Here is a 23501-nt window from a genome sequence, read left to right as displayed (position 1 = left end):
CTCTACTACACTCTCTCTACTACACTCTCTCTACTACACTCTCTCTACTACACTCTCTCTACTACTCACTCTCTCACTCTCTACTACTCACTCTCTCACTCTCTACTACTACACTCTCTACTACTCACTCTCTACTACTCACTCTCTACTACTCACTCTCTACTACTCTCTCTGCTACTCTCTCTCTGCTACTCTCTCTCTGCTACTCTCTCTCTGCTACTCTCTCTCTGCTACTCTCTCTCTGCTACTCTCTCTCTGCTACTCTCTCTCTGCTACTCTCTCTCTGCTACTCTCTCTCTGCTACTCTCTCTCTGCTACTCTCTCTCTGCTACTCACTGTCTACTACTCTCTGCTACTCACTGTCTACTACTCTCTGCTACTCACTCTCTACTACTCTCTGCTACTCTCTGCTACTCACACTACTACTCACTCTCTACTACTCACTCTCTACTACTCACTCTCTACTACTCACTCTCTACTACTCACTCTCTACTACTCACTCTCTACTACTCACTCTCTACTACTCACTCTCTACTACTCTCTCTCTACTACTCTCTACTACTCATTCTCTACTACTCACTGTCTACTACTCTCTGCTACTCACTCTCTACTACTCTCTACTACTCATTCTCTGCTACTCACACTACTACTTACTCTCTACTACTCACTCTCTACTACTCACTCTACTACTCACTCTACTACTCACTCTACTACTCACTCTACTACTCACTCTACTACTCACTCTACTACTCACTCTCTGCTACTCTCTCTACTGCTCTCTACTATTCTCTACTACTCACTCTCTAGTCTCTGTAATGTAATGTAAATTGGCATTTATATAGCGCATCTTTCACTCCACGGAGCATCTTGGCGCTTAAAACAGAGAATGACAGTGCAGGCTGAGGCTTTGTGCAGCTGGGGGTGTGGCCAAGACAAGGTCAAATCAAATTTTTACATGTGATGTCAGATTGGCTATAGATCCATATTTTGAGGTTTTTCCTAAAAACTGATTCTACAGAGATTGTGCGGAAATGCGGCGGTAGTTTGTTCCATGCATTTGAGCCTAAGACCGCCAGGGCCTTTCCGCCTTTGGTTTTGAGTCTGAAAAATGGAATGGTAAGCAGGTTTGCTTTGGCTGATCTGAGGTTTCGAGAGGGGGTGTAATGTTTAAACATATTCTGGATATAGCTGGGTCCTCTGCCATGGAATGCCCTAAACGTGATCAGGATGATTTTAATGAGGACTCTTTTGTTTATTGGTAGCCAATGGAGGACATTCATTGCTGCTGTGGCGGATGACTTCCTATTCCATCCCAGCACCAACCTTGCTGCTGCATGTTGCACCATTTGCAGCTTGTGGCATACATTCCTGTTTGTCCCAGCATAGAGACTGTTGCAGTAATCTAAGCGCGATGCAATCAGTGCAACTGCAACAGCCTTCCGTGCTGGGAGAGGGATAAGGTCAAAGAATTTTCTCAGACCTTTAATGATACCAAAGCAGGTGCCAGCCACAGCTATTGCTTGTTGTTTAAACGTAAGGGCTGAGTCAAATCTAATCCCTAGATTTCTGACTGATGTTACGGTCCCTGGGGGCGGGGTGGCATCCTCAGGCCACCATAATGTGGGACTAAACAAATTGTCTTTCCCATATCCAAGGATCTCTGTTTTCCCTGAGTTGCATATTAGGTGATTTGTGTTCATCCATTTAAAAATGGCTTTAAGACAGTTTTTAGATTCGTTTCCGCCTCTTCAGTCATCATCCAATACTAGGATGAGCGGTGTTTCATCCGCGTATGAGATTGTATGTATCTTGAAAGATTAAATAAGTGTGATCAGAGGGGCTATGTATGCATTGAAAAGTGTTGGGCTCAAGCATGAGCCCTGCGGCACTCCTGAGCGAAGTTGTTTTTCTTCTGAACTAAAGCGGCCCAAAGTAATTACTTGGCGCCTGTTGGCTAGAAAGCCGTTGATCCAATCCAAAGCACTTCCTGCTAACCCAGCTGCGGCTAAACGACCCACAAGAATGGAATGTGAGACCGTATCAAAAGCCGCAGATAGGTCGAGGAGAACCAGGACTGCTTTCTTTCCCAGGTCCACTGCGGCTCGGAGTGTTTCGGAGGTGAAAATGAGGGCTGACTCAGTTGAGTGCTGACCTCTAAAGCCAGCTTGATTTGGGTGCCAGATGTTGTTGGCCTCCAAAAAGTCGGTAAGTTGTTTGTTCACGACTTTTTCTGTATGTTTGCAGAGGGCCGGTAGCAGGGAGATGGGTCGCAAATTTGCCAGAGTTGTAGGATCTGGCAGTTGCTTTTTTTGTAGTGGTTTAACCGCTGCTAGTTTCCATTCCGCTGGGACTATGCCGGTATGTAGTGAAGAGTTCACGATGCTGTTGACGATAGGATTAACAACATCCACCAGGGTGTGAAGGACCCGGAGCGGGCAGGGATCAAAAGGGGAGCCTGATTTAATTGTCAAGTTCCCTGTCCGAGATTCTTCTAGACTGATAGACTTAAAAGCCGACATACGAGCCATGGTGATATCAGTACGGTTTTCCCCCACTGCTTCATGTGTAGGCGGGGAGGGAAAGTCTTTCTTGAGGGTTTGGATTTTTTCCTCAAAGAAAGTGGCTATTGTATTGCACAAACTTTGGGAGGGGGGGGATTTCCTTCTGCATACATTTTGGATTCATAAAATTATTCACTATTTTAAAAATCTCTTTCTGTTTATTCTCGCGCTTATTAATAGCTTCAGTGAAGTGTTCTTTCTTTGCAGTCTTTATCATTTTATGATAGAGTCTGCGCGCAGCTTTATAGTTGGTTTCTTCAGTCTTCCCGTAGTTACTGCGCCATTTTTGTTCAAGGATCCTTACTTTTGTTCGCTCTGTTTTTAATGGGAGTGAAAACCATAAGGCTGATGGCCTTTTCTTCTGAGAAGGTTTCCTAGTAACTATGCAGGGATCAGCAAGAGACTTTTCGTGACTGAGTCCATTCATCCATTCCCTAAAGAGCTGACAGTCTTTGGTTGGATCTTTAGTTAGTTTAGGAACATTTTTACCGGCTATAGTCAGGAGATCTGGCTTTTTAACAATATTTTTCCAACATGGGTCGTCACTGATATAGCTGGTCTCTGTCTTGATGTCTTTCCTAATGCTACCTGTTCTTATTAACATTTTAAATGGAATAAAATAATGATCCATCCAGGTTTGTCTTTGGGGTTTACTAACTGTAAAAGAATCTACGTTTGAGCAGATGGTGTCAAGAATATGCCCTGCCTTATGTGTGGAGTAGGTTGTAAGCTGAGTCAGACCCAGGATATTTATCATCTCTTTAAAGCATATGGCTGCTGGGTCAATAGAGGAATCACGGTGTATATTAACGTCACCTAGCAGTGTGAAATTGGCGGATTTGATAGCTAGGTCGCTAATCCCTTCCCCCATAGTCTCCAAAAACTCTGTGGGCATTCCAGGTGGACGATAGATTAGGGCTCCGGTAAAGGTGAATGAATCATGTACTTTTATGGCAAAACCCATACTTTCTACACATTTGAGACCTGGAAGATCAGAAATTTGGCAATGAAGGGTGTCTCGATAGATAATTGCGACCCCCCTCCTCTCTGAGCTGGTCTGTCCTTTCTGGAGATAAGATATCCCAAGGGGAGGGTGATGGTGACGTCAGGGTTGCTCTCAGGCGTTAACCATGTTTCTGTCATGCAGAGGCAATCTAAGTCCCTTTCCGTGATAAGATCAAAAATGTCAAGTGAGTGTTTGCTCATTGATCTTACGTTAGTAAGTCCACATCGCAGAGTTTTAGATTGCGAAGTTCCCAGGGGGTCTGTGTGTGGACCGAAAGTGCCTCTACATTTCTTACAAGACCACGGACCAATCCAATTGTCCATATTGAGTGGTTGGCTACAAATGGAGGAAGTAGAATTAAGTCCATATAATGTATCCATTGAATATTGGATAAAGGGACCAGGGGCCATGGCCCCAGGCCCTGTCGTGGCACGGACGGGCGCAGACGGGCTTACCTTTGGCGCACCTTCGGCGTGCCGCCGGTGCGCCTGCCATGCTCGTCCGCTGCACGTAGTAAGGGGCCTTCCTATTATGCACTCCATAAGGTGGGACCGTTATTGAGGGCTAGAGCGCTGACCTGCAAGTTGGTGTGCACCGGGGAGTCTACTCACTCACTTCCGGTGTGTTCAGGTGAATGCCGTCCTCCCTCCACTACAAGCCGGCCTAATGCCGGTGGTGGACCGGGGAGGCGGCAAGAGGTAGGCGATTAAAATCGTGCAAATTAATTTCGGTTTTCAAAAGTGCAAAGTTCCAGATTTAAAAAACAGTTTGGCAGTATTACACAGCGCAGCGCGTGTGGCAATGGGCAGAGTCTGCAGGCACTAATCAAATCTAGCGCGGGAAAGAAGAAACGTCCCTTTTATGTGGTATTGAGGGCTAGAGCGCTGACCTGCAAGTTGGTGTGCACCGGGGAGTCTACTCACTCACTTCCGGTGTGTTCAGGTGAATGCCGTCCTCCCTCCACTGCAAGCCGGCCTAATGTCGGTGGTGGACCGGGGAGGCCTCTCTACCTCCCTCTACTAGTCTCTACCTCTCTACCTCTACCTCTCTACCTCTCTCTACACGCACACATATACACATATATATATAAGCATATATATGCATATGCATTTATATATATGTATGTGTGTATATATGAACAATTGTTACTTACCTGTAAACAGGTGGTTCTCCAGTATTGGTTTCTTTCATAGATTCACATGCTTGAATATTCCCAGTCGTCGAAGTGGGAGTCCCACGGTGAATAAAATAGCAATAATGCTAAATATATATATAAATATATATAAACATAATACAAGATAAAAAAAGGAAATACAACTGAAATCTTCTAAAAAAAAAACAAACGATTCCTACATAGGAATGCAAGGTAAAGAGAAAAACTATTTGTTACACATTAGTGTCATTATGTTAGTCCAAATTACAGCCAATCAGGCGCCAGCACCCTCTAGAACCTTCTCCTCAGAAGCTCAAGCCCTCAGATTTTCGTAGCACAAAGTAACCAAGAGTGTATGAGGAGAAGAGAGCCTCTGAGGGGAGGAGGGTGGGTCGCATGTGAATCTATGAAAGACACCAATACTGGAGAACCACCTGTTTACAGGCAAGTAACAATTGTTCTTCTCCAGTATTAGGGGTGTCTTTCATAGATTCACATGCTTGAATAGAATAGAAAGCAGTAACCTCCGAGAACTGAGATTGCTAGGCATATAAAGAAGAAACCAAGACAGTACTAATAATAATACAGTCATGTAACACATCATAGCAATCACAGGAAAACATTAAGGAGGGGGAACAGAGGCTCACCTTACTGAAAAAGATGGCGAAGCACTGCCTGTCCCACTGCGGTATCCGCTTCATTGATGGCATCCAAACAGTAATGTTTGGTGAAGGTGTGCCTGCTGGACCATGTCGCTGCACGGCAAATCTGATGAAGAGGCACACCAGCAAACAAGGCGGTGGGTGAAGACATCGCCCTCGTAGAATGAGCCCTCACTGAAGATTGCAATGGTTTGCCAGCTTGTTGGTGGCAGAAGGCAATGGCTGAAGAAAGCCACCGGGCAATAGTTGGTTTGGAAACTGGATGTCCCTTACGCAGTCGTCCGTAGGCAATGAACAGTTGGTCGGACTTGCGGAAGGGGGCAGTTCTGGCAATGTAAAATTTAAGGCATCGTTTGATGTCCAAAGAATGCAAGCGCTGCTCCGCCGGAGACTTTGGGTCCGGAAAGAAAGTTTTGAGGAACACAGGCTCATTCAAATGAAAATCCGTAGGTACTTTAGGTAGGAAGGAGGGGTTAGTGCGGAGCGCCACCCCATTAAGTTTGAACTGAAGATAAGGCGGCTTGATAGTGAAAGCGTGAAGGTCGCTCACGCGACGAGATGAGGTCAAAGTCAGAAGGAGTGCAACCTTCCAGGTAAGGAATTTGATATCCGCTTTATGGATAGGTTCAAATGGTGACTTCATAAGTTGAGATAGTACAACATTGAGGTGCCAAAATGGAGGAGGGCGCCGAACAGGTGGGAACTTGCGGAAAAGCCCTTTGAAGAATTGACGTATGATCCTTGATGAACAGAGGGAAGAAGAGCCATTATGTCGGAAACGAGATATTGCAGCTAAGAAAACTCTCAGTGTAGCATGAGAGAGTCCTGACTGAGCGAGGCTCAAGAAGAATGGAAGAAGCTGCTCAGGAGTGGAATGGATGGGATGGATATTGGCTGTAGCGCACCAATGACAGAATCTCTTCCACTTGAGTTTGTAAGTCTTGATGGTAGACGGAGCCCTGGCATGAGCCAGGATGTCTCTGCATTCCTGGGGTATGTTCAAATCTGCGAATTCAAGGTGCTCAGGTTCCATGCCCACAATTGTAGCGTGGAGGGGTCTGGATGGCACACTAGGCCCCTGTCCATAGATAGGCGGTCTGGACGAGGACGTAGAGGAATGGGCTCGCACTGGGACAGCAGAAGCAGTTCTGAAAACTATGCCTGCCTGGGCCAAGGAGGTGCGATCAACAGGATGTGGCAGGGCTGTCTCCGCATCTTCCACAGCACCCGCGGTACTAATGGGATCGGCGGAAAAGCGTAAGCGAATAGATCGCACCAGTCGATCAAAAGGGCACTCCCGCTCGACCCGGGGTGGGGATGCCAACTTGCATAAGACAGGCATTTCCGATTCTCCTATGTTGCAAAGAGGTCTAGATCTGGGTGACCCCACTGGCGAAAGACAAGATCTAGAGTCGGTTGGTGCAGTTCCCATTCGTGTGTTGAGGAAGTGGACCTGCTCAAAGAGTCCGCCAGGAGGTTGGGCACGCCCGGCAGATGGACAGCCGTCAAGGTGATCTGATGACGGAGAGCCCAATCCCAGATTGACTGGGCCAAGCAAGACAGGTGTGGAGACTTGGTTCCTCCCTGTTTGTTCACGTAGTGCATACTGGTGGTATTGTCCGTTTGGATAAGCACTGACTCCCCGTGAACTAGAGGGAGGAATGACTTGAGCGCTAGGAAGATCGCCATCAATTCTAGCCTGTTGATATGCCACGTGTGTTGGGGCGGAGCCCACTTGCCCTTGATGGATAAGCCCTGGAGATGAGCGCCCCAACCTTCCAGGGAGGTGTCTGTCGTCAACGTAAGATCTGGTGCGTGAACGAGGAAAGACATTCCCATTTCCAGATTCGTTGGCTGAGCCCACCAAAGCAAGCTCTTTCTCATGCGGGCTGTGACTGCAACTAGGTCGTTGAAGGACCCGGAGACCTGAAGCCATTGTAAGTCCAGTTCTTCCTGAATGGGACGGGTGCGCAACCTGCAATTTGCAATCAGTGCGATACAAGATGACGCCATTCCCAAGAATGACTTAAACATTCAAACAGAAACGGACTGTTTTCTTCGAATGAGGGAGACCAGACGAAGGATCTTCTGACGTCGTTCGTTCGAAATGAACGCTTTCGAGAGCTTCGTGTCTAGGATCGCTCCCAGGAAGGTTCTGGTTTGCAGAGGCGCAAACTGTGACTTTTCGATGTTGATGGTCAACCCCAAGGACTGAAACACTTGCTGGCAGAGGAGAGTGTCCTGACATAGCTGATGGTGGGATTGAGACTTCAGAAGGCAATCGTCCAAATATGGAAAGATTTGAACTCCTTGTAGACGCAGGTGAGCCACCACAGGGGCCAGTACCTTCGTGAACACACGAGGAGCTGATCGCAGCCCGAAGGGCAGAACTTTGAACTGAAAATGCATTGGTCCCACCTTGAAACGCAGGTACTGGCAATGTTGTTTGATAATTGGGACATGAAAGTATGCGTCTTGAAGGTCTATGGTGGTCATGAAATCCTCGCTGGATAGAAGACGCAGGATTTCCAGTAACGTCAGCATGCGGAACGATTGAGACTTTAGGAACTGGTTGAGAGCCCTCAAATCCAGAATGGGTCGCCAATCTCCGGTCTTCTTGAGTATGAGGAAGAATCGAGAGTAAAACCCCTTCCCTCTTTGATGTTTCGGGACCACTTCGACTGCACCTTTTGAAAAAAAGAAGACGGACCTGATGGTAAAGCTCCTCGAGATGTGAAGGAGGCGGGCCACGAGGTGGAGTACAAGGAGGAATCTCTACGAACTCTAGGGTATGACCCCGTCGTACAATGTCCAAAACCCAGCGGTCCGAGGTGATAGAGGACCACTGAGAATAAAACAGAGAGATTCGACCTCCAACAGTTTGAGGGTGACAAAAGTCATTGACGTTTAGGATTGGATCCACGATAAGAAGACTTTCCTCTGTAGGGTCTGGAGGACTGCTGACGAGACTGCTGATTGGGAGTGTAACGTTGGCCGCTCTGATTGTAGGAGCGGTATTGCTGCCCACCTCGAACGTTGGAAGGGGTGCCGCGTCCGCGCGCACCTCGAAAGGACTGCTTCCGAAACTGCAACGTGCCCAAAGACTTTGCCGTATCAGTGTCCTTCTTAATGGACTCCAGGGCGCCATCGATATGGTATCCGAATAGCGATTCCCCATCATAGGGCATATCCAGTATTTTGGATTGGACTTCCTGCCGGAAGGAGGTGGACTTTAACCAGCCCTGTCGTCGGAGTGCAGCCGCACTTGCAAGCAGACGGAAAACTGTGTTAGCAATATCGACTGCGCAGTCGATCATTTCCTCCGACGCCCTCCGACCATCGCGAAGAATCTGTTGAGCGTCAGCCTTGGAAGCATCAGGTATGAGGGTCATCAAATCTGAAATGACTGACCACATCTGCCGGTCATAACGTCCCAAGATGGCTAAGGCATTGGCTGCCCGGACAGATGTTGAAGCCATAGTTGAAAACATGCGGCCAATAGCATCTAGGCGTCGACCCTCTCTATCAGGAGGGGCTGTGATTGGAGACGCTGGGTTCCGTGCTCGACGCTGTGCAGCCTGAGTCACTACAGAGTCCAGCTTGGGGTGAGAAATCAGGCAAGCTGGAGAACCAGTTGGGGCCTTGTACTTTTTCTCAAGGCGCGGTATCTGAGCAGGTAAGGAATTTGGAGCATTCATGAGTTTAATTCCCTCCTTCCACACAAAATCGATGATAGGAATTGTGTGGACCTGCTTATAAGGTTTGTCTTTAAAATCATAAAGAAAACAGTCCTCCTCGCGTTGTGATCTTGGTAATTTGAAACGCTGAGCCGCTTTATCCATTAAAAGATGGAAACTGGCGATATCTACAGGAGGTGATTCACCAGAGTTCCCTGCCTGAGGAGAGGACGTCTGTGCCCGATAATTGTCCCATTCAGCCATATCCTGGTCGCCTGCATTGTCATCCGAATTATCAGGGACCTCTACGTCCTCACGTTCTGGGACCGCCTCATCATCCGCATCCTGCGGGTAAACCGTTGTATAGATTCTAATGGACGTTTGGACCTGAGACGAAGTTGTAGGTGGTAGGACAGGCGGCAGAGAAGGTGGAGGTATTGCCACGGGAGCAGGAGATTGCACAGGCGTAGTCTGTGGTGTTGCTGGGAAACGGCGGTTGTAATCATCCAGCATATGTTGGAGATTTGAAATCAAGGTTATTGGAATGGTAGCCATAGGAACTTGGACCAACTGCTCCTCCTGCTGAGATTCTTGGTCTCCGCCATCGTCGTCAGAATCAGAGTCTTGACATTTAATTATCAAATCAGAGGGACTATGTGCCACCCCAAACGTATCCCCTTCATGTTCCGAGTCTGTGTCATGCTCAGAGGTAGTGGCAAACATTGGTGATGGTGGTTGCGGTTCTGGATCAGAGATCTGTTGGCACGGAACCTTAGTGCGACGATGTGAAGATTCTGTAGTCTTCAATGGCACTAACGGCAAAGAGGCAAATGAACTCGGTGCCGTCGTCGTTAACTGGCTGTCAACGAAGATAATCTTGGAGAAGTCATAGTCGACGGTTTGGCCGTCGACGGAGCCGTCGTCAGGGCCACTGTCGACGGGCGATCCACTGTAGACGAAGTCGTCGACGGTGCAGTCGTCGACGCTGGTAGAGCCTCCGTAGACGTAGTCCTCATCGACGGGGCTTTGGTCGATGATGTCTTCGTCGACGAAACCTTGGTCGACGGTGTCTTCGTCGACGAGACCTTGGTCGACGGAGACGAAGATTGCTTTGGGACTTTCATCGACGAGGATTCTTTCTTCTTCGTCGACGAGATGGGAATCGTCGACGGAACAGGCTTCGACGGCAACGAAACCCTCGTCGACGTGTAGGCTGTCGACGAGAAGGCTGAAGTTGTAGTCAGCGCCGTCGTCGATGATGCAGGCAATGCGGTTGTCGTCGTCGGAAAGCTTGTAGACGCTCCCGTCGATGGCGGAACTTTAAGAGGCGTGGAAACACCTCGAGAAGCAGCAGAAGACGCCTGAGAGCCAGGTCTCCTGGGCGTAGAGGTGGTAGGAGTGGCAGAAGACACCACAGGAGCCAGAGACAAGGCCATTTTAGTCTTTTTGAGGAAAGGGGAAGGAAACTCCTGAACACTACCGCGCTTAGAGGCTGCTGCAGAAAGGCCAGAATGAAAACTTTCTGCATCAGACAGTGCAGAATCCTTGTCCTTTAGACGTTGCAGCCAAAGGAGAAGACGGCCTTCTCGGTCTTTAAGAGTCTTAGTAGAAAAGGTTCTACAGAACTTGCAGCTGCCAGCCTCATGATCAGGGTATAAACAGTAGATACACTTCTGGTGGGGGTCCTTTTCAAAAAGGCGCAGTTTCCCACAAGAAGAGCAAGGTCTGAATAAAGACTTCTTACTTAACATGTTGAGATAAACACTGGAAACTAGAAGAGTTGAAAACTGAGCAGAGCTCAGGGAGACTCCCTTCACACGACGTGCGGTAGAAAATCGGAGGGCTTGAGCTTCTGAGGAGAAGGTTCTAGAGGGTGCTGGCGCCTGATTGGCTGTAATTTGGACTAACAATAACACTAATGTGTTACAAATAGTTTTTCTCTTTACCATGCATTCCTATGTAGGAATCGTTTTTTTTTTTTTTTTTTTTTTTAGAGGATTTCAGTTGTATTTCCTTTCTTTATCTTGTATTAGGTTTATATATATTTATATATATTTAGCATTATTGCTATTTTATTTACCGTGGGACTCCCACTTCGACGACGGGGAATATTCAAGCATGTGAATCTATGAAAGACACCCCTAATACTGGAGAAATATACATACATATATAATCTGCATATCTATATAAATACAAATATAAATGCATGCATACATATACATATATGCATACATATGCATGTTATTTACACGAAAGTTTGAAAAACACTAATAAAAGCAAAGCTAAAAAGCCACCTCATTACAAACAGAATGGCTTTAACTTAAACGAGGGCGAGATCTATTGCATTTTCAATGCTTGTTTACTTTGGTTCCATTAAGAAGGCATTCAGATGTGCCACACATTTGCCATACATTCTGAATGTTAGCACTCTAGTTGCTCATTAGATCACTGTAGTAAAGCTACTGCTCACCAGGGAAGTCTGCTGCTGGTATTCAAAGTGCATGTTTCAGTCTGCATGTCAGAATGTTTTTAATGAAATAGAAGAGGATTTGAGAAGTCACTCAAAACGTGCCCTAATTTTTCTTTCTGCAGCACTAATCATACTTTCTATGGCAAAATATACCCCCTCATTTTGTTCCTTTTTAAATTAAATGTTTTAAGAGTTACCACTTTATTCCAATCAAGATGTCTTCAGGTGTGCCATACCTTTGTAATAAGTAGGACTGTTAGCGCTCTAGTTGTTCTTTAGAACACTCTAGGAGGCTGCAGTAGAACACAAAGGAATCAACTAACAGTCTCTGTCCTTGTTGGATGTACATGTTTTACTGAGAATGTCAGACTTCATTCTCACATATGCTTTCAGTTTAGCTTAAAGATCCCCTTCCAAACCACTGTGGGAAAAGCATTAGATAATAGTTTCCTTTCAAACATGATTCATGATATCCCAGCAGAAAGCTTTTTCACATGGTAAAATCACCTTAGAACACACCACAATTCCTAAAATGAGTATGGTACCATCAACAAATGGTTTATAATGTAACCAAAGTCCTAAAACCTTCTATTAACTGCAATGCTTTTTAATGAGGTGCTATCATGTATATTGGTCCCAAGATGGCTGCCAACAATTCTTGGATGAAGTGCTGACAGCCAATCAGATCTCACGATGAGATGTGTGGTTAGGCTCCGCCCAGATATATAATTTGTTACCCCTTTTAATTTTCTCAGGAACTACTGGAGGGATGTACACCATTTAAGCAAAAGTGTGATCTGCGAATCACACTCTACGATTTTGCCAATTTTTTTGTAATTCCGTTCACCCGTACGGGCTGTAGCCGTGTCTAATCGTCCTATGGAAAATAACATGGAGAAAACACGTTTTGGGACACCCCTTTTTTCTCAGCCCCCACTTGACGAATCCCCCCAAAACTTTCAGGAAAGGAGTGGAGCGGGCCATCTTCTTTGAGAAATTCGCGAAGATTCATCAACCGGCGCCAAAGTTATTCCGAATAGAATTTGCGGATTTCCTATGGAAACTAGGTCCTAACTATATATACACCTACTGGCGACCTCCAGTAGGATATATGAAAATATATATATATATATAAAAATATATATATATAAAAATATATATATATAAATATATATATATATATATATATATATATATATATATATATATATATATATATATATATATATATATATATATATATATATATATATATATATATATATATATATATATATATTTATTTATTCAAAAGTTCGCCCTGGACAGGAATTGAAAAACCAGCACCCCGGTCTGATGGCCCACTGGGGTGTTTTATTGACTTTCAAATGGCAGTAGAATAACCAAAACCACTTGGGGAACACGGGCGCTTTCATTTTACTACAGGTCCCAGCATGCCGATTTGAACACTCACCTGATAATTTCCGGGACTAATTGGTGCATGCGTTTAAAGTCCTGAATGAGCAGCTGATTGGTTTCTGCCAGCATTTCCTCTGACGAAGGAGCGAGTGAAGCTCTGAAACGCGTAAGGAACTGAAAAATGTACATTTGACTGTGGCTGCTGGTTTCCGTAAAAGATATGATGCAAATCATCCTGTTGCTGGTGTGATTCTTGCCTCAGGGCGAACTTTTGAATATATATATATATATATATATATATATATATATATATATATATATATATTTATTTATTTATATGTTACACACACATATATATAGTCCGAGAAAGGAATAGTAGAAGTATATGATAAAATTGACTAACAAGGAAACTAGATTACCAAGATATATGCTTTGATATATATATAAAACCAGGGGTACACGGCAAGGATGCCCATGCTCGGCCCTACTTTTTGCCATTTATATTAATCCATTGCTGCAAATACTGGAGACCACCAATGGTTGTCCAGTCAATGGTAGTGGGCCAGCATCAAGTGCGTGTTCTTGCTTTTGCGGATGACATAGCGGTTGTAACATCGGACCCAGAGCAAGCACCAAGAGAGATTGAGAAATCTGACCCAGCAGTTTGGGAATGCTGCTGGATATAAGTTAAACATCTCAAAAACTCAGGTTGTTTGTACTGAGGGGCTTTGCCCTGGAGAGGTGCGTGTGACACAAGAAGCAGGGTACTTGGGGGTAAAAATTAAGATGTCACTCCAAGAGATAGTCGATGTTAACTGGGCTGATATACTAGGGTCAGTTAAAAGACAGCTGGAAAAGGTGGAATGCCTACACTTATCAATGGTAGGTCGACGTAATGTTTTAAAGATGTGTATACTCCCCAGGGTAATTTACTACTTTCGGATGGTACCGTTGGAGCGGACACAAGCACAATTAATGCACCTGCAATCTGTTGCAGATAGGTTTATTTGGGGATGGAAGAAGGCCAGACGTGCTTCAAAATATATGATGTTACCATTTGCACGAGGCGGGTGAGGAGTGCCAAATTTTGCTTTTTATTATCTGGTTTGCTTTTTGCAAAATATGCAATATTTGGTTATTAGGGGGGGAGAAACAATGTTGTTTGAAACCCCAAATATCTATCAGATGTTATTAGGAGTCCAGGCGCAAGAAGCCTTGCTTAAGTTTTTTGAACCAAGCTATTTCAAAAGAACGCGATTTAAAACTGTACTTGCTGCATATAAAGCTTGGAAGTGGACGTGCAAAATCATATCAATAAATCAGGTCTGTTACTATACGCCTTTCGACTCCACAGAAATATTCTCGTTGATATTCTGGGGTACAAAGATGACGACTTGGAGGGATAAGGGGATTCGTCGCCTAGGGGATATTTATAGTGCTGGGGCAATTGTTTCTTTTGCGGAACTAGCCGAACAATTTACAATATCCAAGAACGATTTTTTAAAAATATTTACAGGTACGGGACTTTATTCATAAACATTGTAGACATTTGCCTATTCTAACTAATGAACTTTTAGAAGCTTCGACTAAAAGGGCTAAGATTGGGATTCTTTATGACATATTATTGGCAATGCAGTGTGACAACAGAGATTCAAGATGAGAAGTGGAGGGATAGACTTGGCAGTTCTGGTTTATTTGTGCAAGAATCAATAGATATGGCTAGCAAAGTTATACTGACGGCAAATTTACACACCCAACACTATAAAACCTTGTTTCATTTATACCATACGCCTGCTAAATTGATGAAGTGGGGTGGTGTTTATGATGGGAAATGCTTCAGGTGTCAGTCGGATGTAGCAGACATTGTACATATATTTTTTTCATGTATTGCGTGGAGACAATTTTTTTCATGTATTGCACAATTTTTGTCTCAAACAACGAGGGTTAATGTCTCTATTTCTAGAGAGATGATGCTATTAGGGGTGTGTGAGGACAGGGAACCTACGCAGACTTGCTATCCATTTCAATATTTTATTTTTATGGCCATGGCCGTTGCTCGACTATGTATTGCTTCGATGTGGCTGCAACCAGAGGCACCATCATATGAAATGTGGCGAGCAAAGTTTCATAATGAGTTTAACCTTGAATTTAGTTCAGTTCAACTTTATTCGTATACAATAGTAACCATAAAAGCACAATAATATAAATACATCACAATGATTGATAAAAAGATAAAAATTCCATATACATATGTCCAAAGTGGCTAAAGCAAGGGAGACGATCATATTGATATATACAAATATTTAAAACAATTCATAGATTGTATACATAATCAAGGAACCATCATAGACCTACGCGCCCTTATTGCAGTTTTGAGAAAAGTGCCAGTGCGGAAAATCAGTTCAACATTGTCCAAGTCTAATATACAGCGATATGCTGCCTCCAAGGTAATTGGTCTTCTCTTAATGAAATATGGATAAAATAACTGTTTTGAGTATTTAAGATAGTATTTGCAGAAGAATATAAAGTGCATAGTGGTTTGCTCACTCCTCCCGTCACAAGGGCACAAATTTTGATTAAAATTTGGGCTATAGCCCAGTGGGAAACAGAGCGCAAATCGAATTGTGCCTGCTCTTAGTCGTAACAAAAGGCTCCTTTCCCAGCGAATCATAGGTAGAGTCAAATACATGCAAAGTGGATAGCAATACTGTTCTATGGCCATATAATTTCGCACTAATGTTTTCCTGGACTCCACCACTTCCCGCTCATTGTTATATAAGGAATACAGAGCGTTCTGCAGTTCCTTTTTAGGGACAGATTCAGCTGATATGGGATCCAGGAAGACACTTTCTTTGTTTATGCCACGCAAACTGGCGAGAACACCGCTTAGCCATGGGATTTCTAAGCCTTTATCACAAAGTAAACAATCCTTAATAATCTGCTGTGTCAAAAGTGCCGCTTCATTCTTCCACACTGAAACCCACATGAGTGCCGGTCGTGCCCAGATAAAATCAGTTATAAAATTAATATTGAGCTCCTTGTGACAAATATATTGGGGGGTTGAGATTGGGGTGCTCAGTAGTTTCCTGCAGAACCTGTTTTCTTCTTGCAGGATTGCTGAGCAATTAACAGTTCCCCAAATCTCGGCCCCGTATGTGGCCACCGGTGTGCATTGAAGTTTATATATTTTCTGCACTGCTAAAAGAGCACCCGTAGTCTTAGGGCGGGATAAACTTAAAATTGAGTTGGTGGCCTTTGAGAACTTGCTCCAGGCGTGAGCTAAATGCTCACTCCAGGAGCCGCTCACAGCAAAGGCCAACCCTAAGTAGACACAGGATCTGACCGAAGTCAATTTTTGGCCATCTAGTATGATCGAGCCTATTTCGCGCTTCCCTGGGCCACTGCTCATCAGGAAAGATTTTTGGGAATTTACCCGAAGGTCTAGCTCTTTCATATAATTATTAAAATTTTGCACAAGAAGACGCAATTAATTCGGGGTGCGGGTTATGAGAACTGTGTCGTCCGCGTAAAGAAGTACGGGGATGGGCTCTTTGTTAACATATGGTACATCTTGAGTAGCCATTTTCAGAGAGGTATTCAGCCCATTAATATATATAATAAAAAGCAGGGGGGGGGGGCAACACGCATCCTTGTCGGACACCCCTGCCGATGTCAATGGTCCCTGAAACCTCTCCTCCCATCCCAATCCTTACTTGAGCCTGGAGGTCCCTGTGTAGGTATGCTAAAAAGTTAACCAAGGTTTCATCCAGCCCACCTGCCAAAAGGATAGCCTACAGCTTTGACCTATTCACTAGATCAAAAGCTGTGGACAAATCCATAAAAGCCATATAGATGGGGGCCCTCCTAGCAATGGTATATTTCCTGACAATTAAGTTTCAATTAAGACATTGTTCAATAGTTCCCACCTTACCCCTGAACCCCAGTTGGCATGGGTCCAAAATAGCATTTTCTTCTGTCCATCCCACAATTTTGTTATACAGAACTCTTCCTACAATTGTGAGGGTATTATCCATTAGGGAGATGGGTCTATAATTGCACGGAAGAGATCTATCTCCCTTTTTAAAAATCAGGACTATAATACTTCTAGCCCAAGTCTCAGGTATCTTTATCAGAGTTAAATTATTAAAAACATTCAGAAGCAAAGGGGCCCAGAAAGCCGGGTTCCACTTAATTGAATCAATCGGGAGTCCGTCTGGGCCCGGCGCCTTATTGCCCAGACTCTGGTTAATGGCTTCCACGACTTCTGAAATGCTTATATCTATGGGTGCCGGGCTACCTGGGTTAAAAGTTGCCTCACATGGGGGTGGAGGGGTGTAGATACCCGAAAAATGTTCGACCCATGCATCATTAGCAAAAGGACCTCCCTGACAGCCGACAAAAAATATTGCCCTTTTTCTGGCTAGCGCCCTCAGACAATTTGGCCCAATGTTCAATCAGGAGATCCTTCTTCCTTTCGTTAATTACCTTAGTATAATTCTTTCTGGCCAGTTTGACTTCTGTAATACACCTCGGATTGGCTGAAAGAGTCTTACGTAAGTCCCTGTTTGCTTGTGAGCATTCATGGTTGAACCATCTGGGGTTAGGCGCTACTTCGGAACTGGGTTTAGAGAGGAGGATTTTAATCGTCTGACAGATCTTCCCAAAGTCCCCAACTATCTGTGCCGGTGGTAGTTCTAATGAGAGGCAAGAAACAATAAGAAACATGTTGTCCCCTGCCAATTTCCTGAAAATTTCGGAGCTATCGACCCCCCTCCAACACAATCTTAAATTGTCGGTTGAGACTGTTAGGTTTGTGGCCCCACATTCGGTCTGAAAAGTCGGCCTATGGGCAGTGTGTATTGATACCCTAATGGGATTATGATCACCGAAGTCAGAGGGTACAACCTCAGCGGATGCCAGCTGTTTTTCTATCAGCATGCATACAAAAATAAAATCTATAATAGAACTACAACCTCTTCCCCTATAGGTTGGATGATTATTCGTGGTTGACCCAGTGACCAGGTCCATAACATTGGACAGACTGTGGGAACTTATGAACCGGTTCAGGTCACTACCTCTGCTTATCGATGGACTGTAATAGGCCGTTCCTTTTTCCGAATGTATATCGAGAATTTTGGCATTAAAATCCCCCCCAGTAAAATACCCAAGAGACCCCCATTGTTAGGCTGGTTATCCAAATCTGAAATAAAATCAAAGAGCTTTATAAAACTCCTATTAGGAACTGACTGAAAATCATTGTTGTAAAAATGTATCAAGTGGAAATGAATCCCTCTTTTATACAATACTACTTGATAATCTAGACTGTCGGATGGGATTACCTTAAAACTTCCACCAGCAGCCATGTTAATCCCCATAAACAGTCCTCCCGATGGTCTCCCCAACCTGGGTACTTGGGATAGCACACTGAAGCAATGAAACCCCTCAATGTATAATTCTTCTGTGGCCCAGGTTTCCTGGAACATGACAATGTCATGTTCCCTAATCATGTTTATCCATTCTATGTTGTCAAGTTTTGAGCGTAGACATGCCACATTCCAGCTCAATACACTTGTCTAGCCTCATTGCCATTTTTTGATGAATTTGGCCTCTCTGAGAAGCAATTGGATCTAAATGGGGTATTTATGATTGACCTATCGTTCACTTCTGCGTTAGACACCATGTCTAATGGTCAATCTTGTGTATCCAGGCTGGACAAGGCTTGATAACCATTGGATAGGGGCATGACTGTTCCGATGCTTCTATTTGGAGATAGGGATGGCTTATAGAAATAGCCCAAAGGGAAGGTACTGATATTGGTCAGAGGGTTAAGCGATTCATCTGTGAGGGATAGAAGGCGACGGACCAATTGGGGCTTCCTAAAATTTAAAACAATGCAGTCCCCTTCTATAGATTTGTTTGATGGTCCAACCCACCCTACTCCCCTGGCCATGATTATTTCTTCCCTCCTGTACGGGTCAAATTTTGTGTGTTTATGAAGCCAGTCTACCGACTTATTTTGCAGATCAGGCCAGGACTCTTTCTGTCCTTCCCTGAGCGCAGGTACGCCAGTTAGGACAAGCACATATGGGGCAGAGGCTGGTGGGAGGTGTAATACATCCGAGTTAAAGTTGGAACCAGGCTTACTGGGATCTCTATTCACAGTGTTGGTTTCATTATCAGGCCTTAGGCCCTGTTTAGACGGCCTGCCCTGATTGTTGCCCCCCTTTTGGGTACCAATACCATCCTTCCTTATCGTCAGCCCGCTACTTCTATTGATATGACCATCACTTTTTGCTAGGGGGGCTCCCCTAATCCCACATAGTTCACAAAGGGCAGCTTGGGAGCACGCCATGGGATCAACTGTACTTAGAGATTGCAAATCACCGTTACAATAACTTTCACCATTTGTTTAACCATTTGGTGCTGTTTGCAAAGCAATTTCAATTTCCCCGCCCCGGATTGTATTCACTACCATGGTATTTTTCTGAGACATTTTCTCCCATAGAACATTAAGTTTCTTAACGAAAATCTCCATTACATCATCCAATCTGGACTCAAATCCTTCCATTATAGTATCTAAAATTTCGATGCCCATATCGGTTGTATTAGGGCCATTAACCAAAAGATCCTCAGTCTGGGTGGAGATAGAATTGGTCAATCGGACTTCAATTGATCTATTACCACTGCTACCATCGCTATTACACAGGATGCCTGTGTTGGAGTCTATAATTTTTTGCCTGGGCTTTTACTGATTTGATTTTGCTGCATTTTTCTTTCCCCCAGGTGCTGTAGCAGCCAATGTCCGCCCTCTGACTGTCTTACTCAAAGTCCCTCGTGTATTGTTAGCAGGGGCGCTTAGATCCAGTTTAATGGAAGAAGATGGAGACTGTGTATTTGTAACTACTATTTCAGGGCTTAGAGGCACAGAGGAAGATCTTAGACAAACCGAAGAAGTTCGATCCAAAGTACCCCCAGGTGAAAAACGTGACTGGAGCTGGACAAGGTCTAAGGACAATCGTCTCTCGGTTGCCTGTATTTAGTGTATGATCACCGATTCCGCCCTTTTAAAGAAGTCATCTAATGTTCCAACTACCCCCTTCCGTTTACTCATTTTTGACAGTGGGGTTGGTTGGTTGCTTAATAGCAGTCAATAGGACGATATTCTAACAATGGTGTGTTTGTCGGCGACACTTTATTAATTTAACACGTTTCCTGGCTTCCATGCGTCAGTTTACCTTATTGCGGGCGACAAATTGGGTGGACCAGCCCGGCCCCTTTCGGCCGTGCGCGTACCGCGGGGCCGGATGTGTAAATACGCCCGGTGACAAGGGGGGAGGGGCTGCCGCTCCTGGTCTCAGAGTCCAGAGTCTCGGTGCCTGCCCCCACTGCCGGTGCTTGCTCGCCTCCTGTGGCCGTGCATACCCGCACGAAGCATTTTCCGCGAACCGGGAGGCGCGAGTTGTAGATTTAAAGTCCCCGGTGTAAGGGGGCAGGGGCTGCCGCTCCTGGTCGCGGATCCGCTGCTTGCCGGGACTCCGAGTCCCGGTGCCTGCCCCCACTGCCGGTGCTTGCTCGCCTCCTGTGGCCGTGCACACCTGCACGAAGCGTCTCCTACGCAGACTTGCTATCCATTTCAATATTTTATTTTTATGGCCATGGCCGTTGCTCGACTATGCATTGCTTCGATGTGGCTGCAACCAGAGGCGCCATCATATGAAATGTGCCGAGCAAAGTTTTATAATGTGTTTAACCTTGAATTTAATTTGTATTGTATTAATTCACTGAAGAAAAAACAATTAGGGATAAAAATTTGGCAGCCCATGCTACAACATATGGGGATGTCGATTTGAATTTATGCTCTATATGATATTCATTTGTTGATTTTTTTAATGGAATTTTGCAATGTCTCTACAGCACTTTGATCAATGTATGATTTACAATTGCTTTATGCTATGAACTGAACAATAAATAATAAAAAAAAAAAAAGATTAGGAACCCACACCATTGCAAGGTTGCTATGCATTCTAGCAATATAATATAACACTCAATACCCACTATATATATATATGACTCAGAATGTTCAAATGTCTCGGTCAATACACTTTACAAACCAAGATGGAATGGAAACTGCTTACTGTACTTTGTACGTGTGTGTTGAAAATATATAAAGCATCTGAATGGCAAACAAGCCAGGTGCAACAATTGGGGATACATTTTGACTCTCACAAATCGACCAAAGAAAGCATTAATGAGCTGACATTCAGAAATATATAGAAGTGTATGAATGAAGAAAACGATCAGCTTCAAAATGCTCTATTCATGCAGGAAGGAGTGGATGAAGCAGGTGTAGTTTCTACTGAAGGCTTATGAAACAATGTTTACTCTTGTTCACCCAAATGCAGCAAAAACAAACGCAACAGGGAACATTACAGCTTCTGAATGCAAACAAGCATTGGCAAAGTCAATAGGTTTGCAAATGCGAAATCTATTGGCTTTTTCAATGTTTCTTTCTCCGTGTTGCACAACAGTGTGAGCTGCTGTGCAATACGGCTTACATTTTTTTTCCAAAAAGTACTAAAGCACAGCATAGCTTTTTGTCTTTACTTTAAGCAATGGTGCACAGCAGTCTGCGCAGCTGTGCAATATGAAAAAACAGCGTGTTCGAGTTGAGGGGTTGGGGGGAGGGGGTCAAGCAACACCAAGGAGGACTGTGGCAAACACTTCAGAGAGTGGGAGGAGGGCAGGGCTGGGAGGGTTTGGGTGAAACAACAACAAGTGGGAGGAAGGCAGTAGATGTGTTGGAAATAATGGAGAGAAGGAGGAATGCTGGGGGAGGAGGTGAAATCAACAACAAGCCGGAGGTGGGCATGGGGGGGGGGTGAGTGAAAACAATGGCGAGCAGGGATGGGTGACGAAAAGAATAGCAGTGAGCAGGAAGAGGGCGGGCAGAAGGACAGCGACTGCAAAGACATGCACTCAATAAGAGCACACTTTGAAAATAGCAAAAGAGTACCTGCAGCAGTCTGCGGCCAGTGGAAGGACCCTGACTGCGTCAGGTAACTGTACATGGTTCATGCTCCACGGCAAGGATAAAGACTTGAAGCCCAGGAGGAAGCAGGAGACGAGAAGGAGGTGCTTACCAATAGGAAGTAGGAAACAAGAGTGACGTGGGAGAAATGGGCAGGTTTTAAGTCCCTTAAAAATATTTTGTTTTCCTTTACAAGATTTGGCGAGTACCGTGCAAGCGTGGTGCAGGCAAAACCCAAATAGGATTAAGAGTGGGATAGGTTCTTAACTATTGTTTGAAGAAAATAAACTTTGTTAATCCTGAAAGAAACCAGGAATCTTTACATATCAATGATGACGAATTATTGATGGTTACATTGAGAAGTGTACGAATTGGACAAATCTGCTACATAAAATCCTGCAGCAGGATTAATCAAATCATTTTATAACAATGGTCAATTCCTGGCGAGTTATAGAACACTGGAGTGCGAATGACATACAAATAAGTCATATCAGGCACATAATATTCTGCAGGAGGAGTCATTAAATCAGTTTGTGCTAAGTATAATTTGTATGTTCCATAGGTAACATAACATAAGTATCAGGTGCTGGCATGAGCAACAGGGCTACCTGTACAACATATCCAAAAATCAATAAAGTAAGTAATGCGTGTCAGGGTTGATCAAACACTTCACTGGAATAATTCATCCAAAAGAATATTTCATAAGAAGCAAAATACAGGCGACAATCAGATTTAGAAATGAGGACGAAAAATATTTGAAATATGTATCAAAGGATAGGTATCAAAACATCAATAATAAAAGATAATGTAAGTCCCTTGGTGCGGGGGATAAATCACATTTCTTCTTAAGAGCAAACAGTCTTCTGGTCATCCAAGATACCTCACTTGTTCATATCAAACCAATCCAAGTACGGGTCACATGTCAGATTGTACAATTGGGTGAGTATCAAAATTACACGTTAACACAAAACATACTTGGTAATCACCCTAGGGGGTCTAGTGGTATGTATCTTTACATCGGCTAATTAAGGAGGTTTCAGTCCCAAGGAGTAGGGTATTGATTAACTCCTATTGTCAGTATGCAGCGTAACACGTTCATGAATAAGTCAAGGTTCATGTCATACGGAAGGTATTATAATTAGTCATCTAAGAAAAAGAAGAATGAAGTCTACTGGATTTGAGTGCAGAAAGATTTTATAACCAAGACAAAACATGTTAAACATGGAACTTTTTTTCCGACATTCACCAAATATGGGTGCCATTCCAGTTTCATTCAGGCTTTGTTTCCCACACTAAACAATTGTAATAAAAGAGCATATTGCACCCTGCACATACTATATGAAATTGTTTTTTGTTTTCGGCCTCAAAGGAAACAGTTTTTTTGTATCAGGCAATGGATGTTCACTTACTTTTAAAGTATTTCTAAATGTGGTAGCAGACACCAATGTATTTTATCGAAATATGCATTGCATAGACCTCTAAACAGTTACTGTATTCCACAACAAGCAGTAAATTCAAATCTTCTGCTTGACTTACCTAGTACAGA

General features: G+C 44.2%; 1 protein-coding gene across 4 annotated transcripts in view; it reads right to left on the bottom strand.

The window, feature by feature from the left end:
* HENMT1 (HEN methyltransferase 1) overlaps positions 1-23501 on the bottom strand; it is a 588326-nt gene that overhangs the window by 426784 nt on the left and 138041 nt on the right. Inside the window, exon 1 of one of the 4 annotated variants that reach the window (XM_078668417.1) lies at positions 21941-22059. The exons of the other annotated variants lie outside the window; for them this stretch is intronic. The gene's annotated coding sequence lies outside the window, so the exon portion shown is untranslated. Of the gene's footprint in view, positions 1-21940; positions 22060-23501 lie in introns of those variants that run through there. 4 annotated transcript variants of the gene reach the window in all.

The sequence above is a fragment of the Lissotriton helveticus genome, chromosome 1_2 (assembly GCF_964261635.1).
Source record: "Lissotriton helveticus chromosome 1_2, aLisHel1.1, whole genome shotgun sequence".
NCBI lineage: Eukaryota > Metazoa > Chordata > Amphibia > Caudata > Salamandridae > Lissotriton > Lissotriton helveticus.
This window is presented reverse-complemented; position numbering and strand designations above follow the sequence as displayed.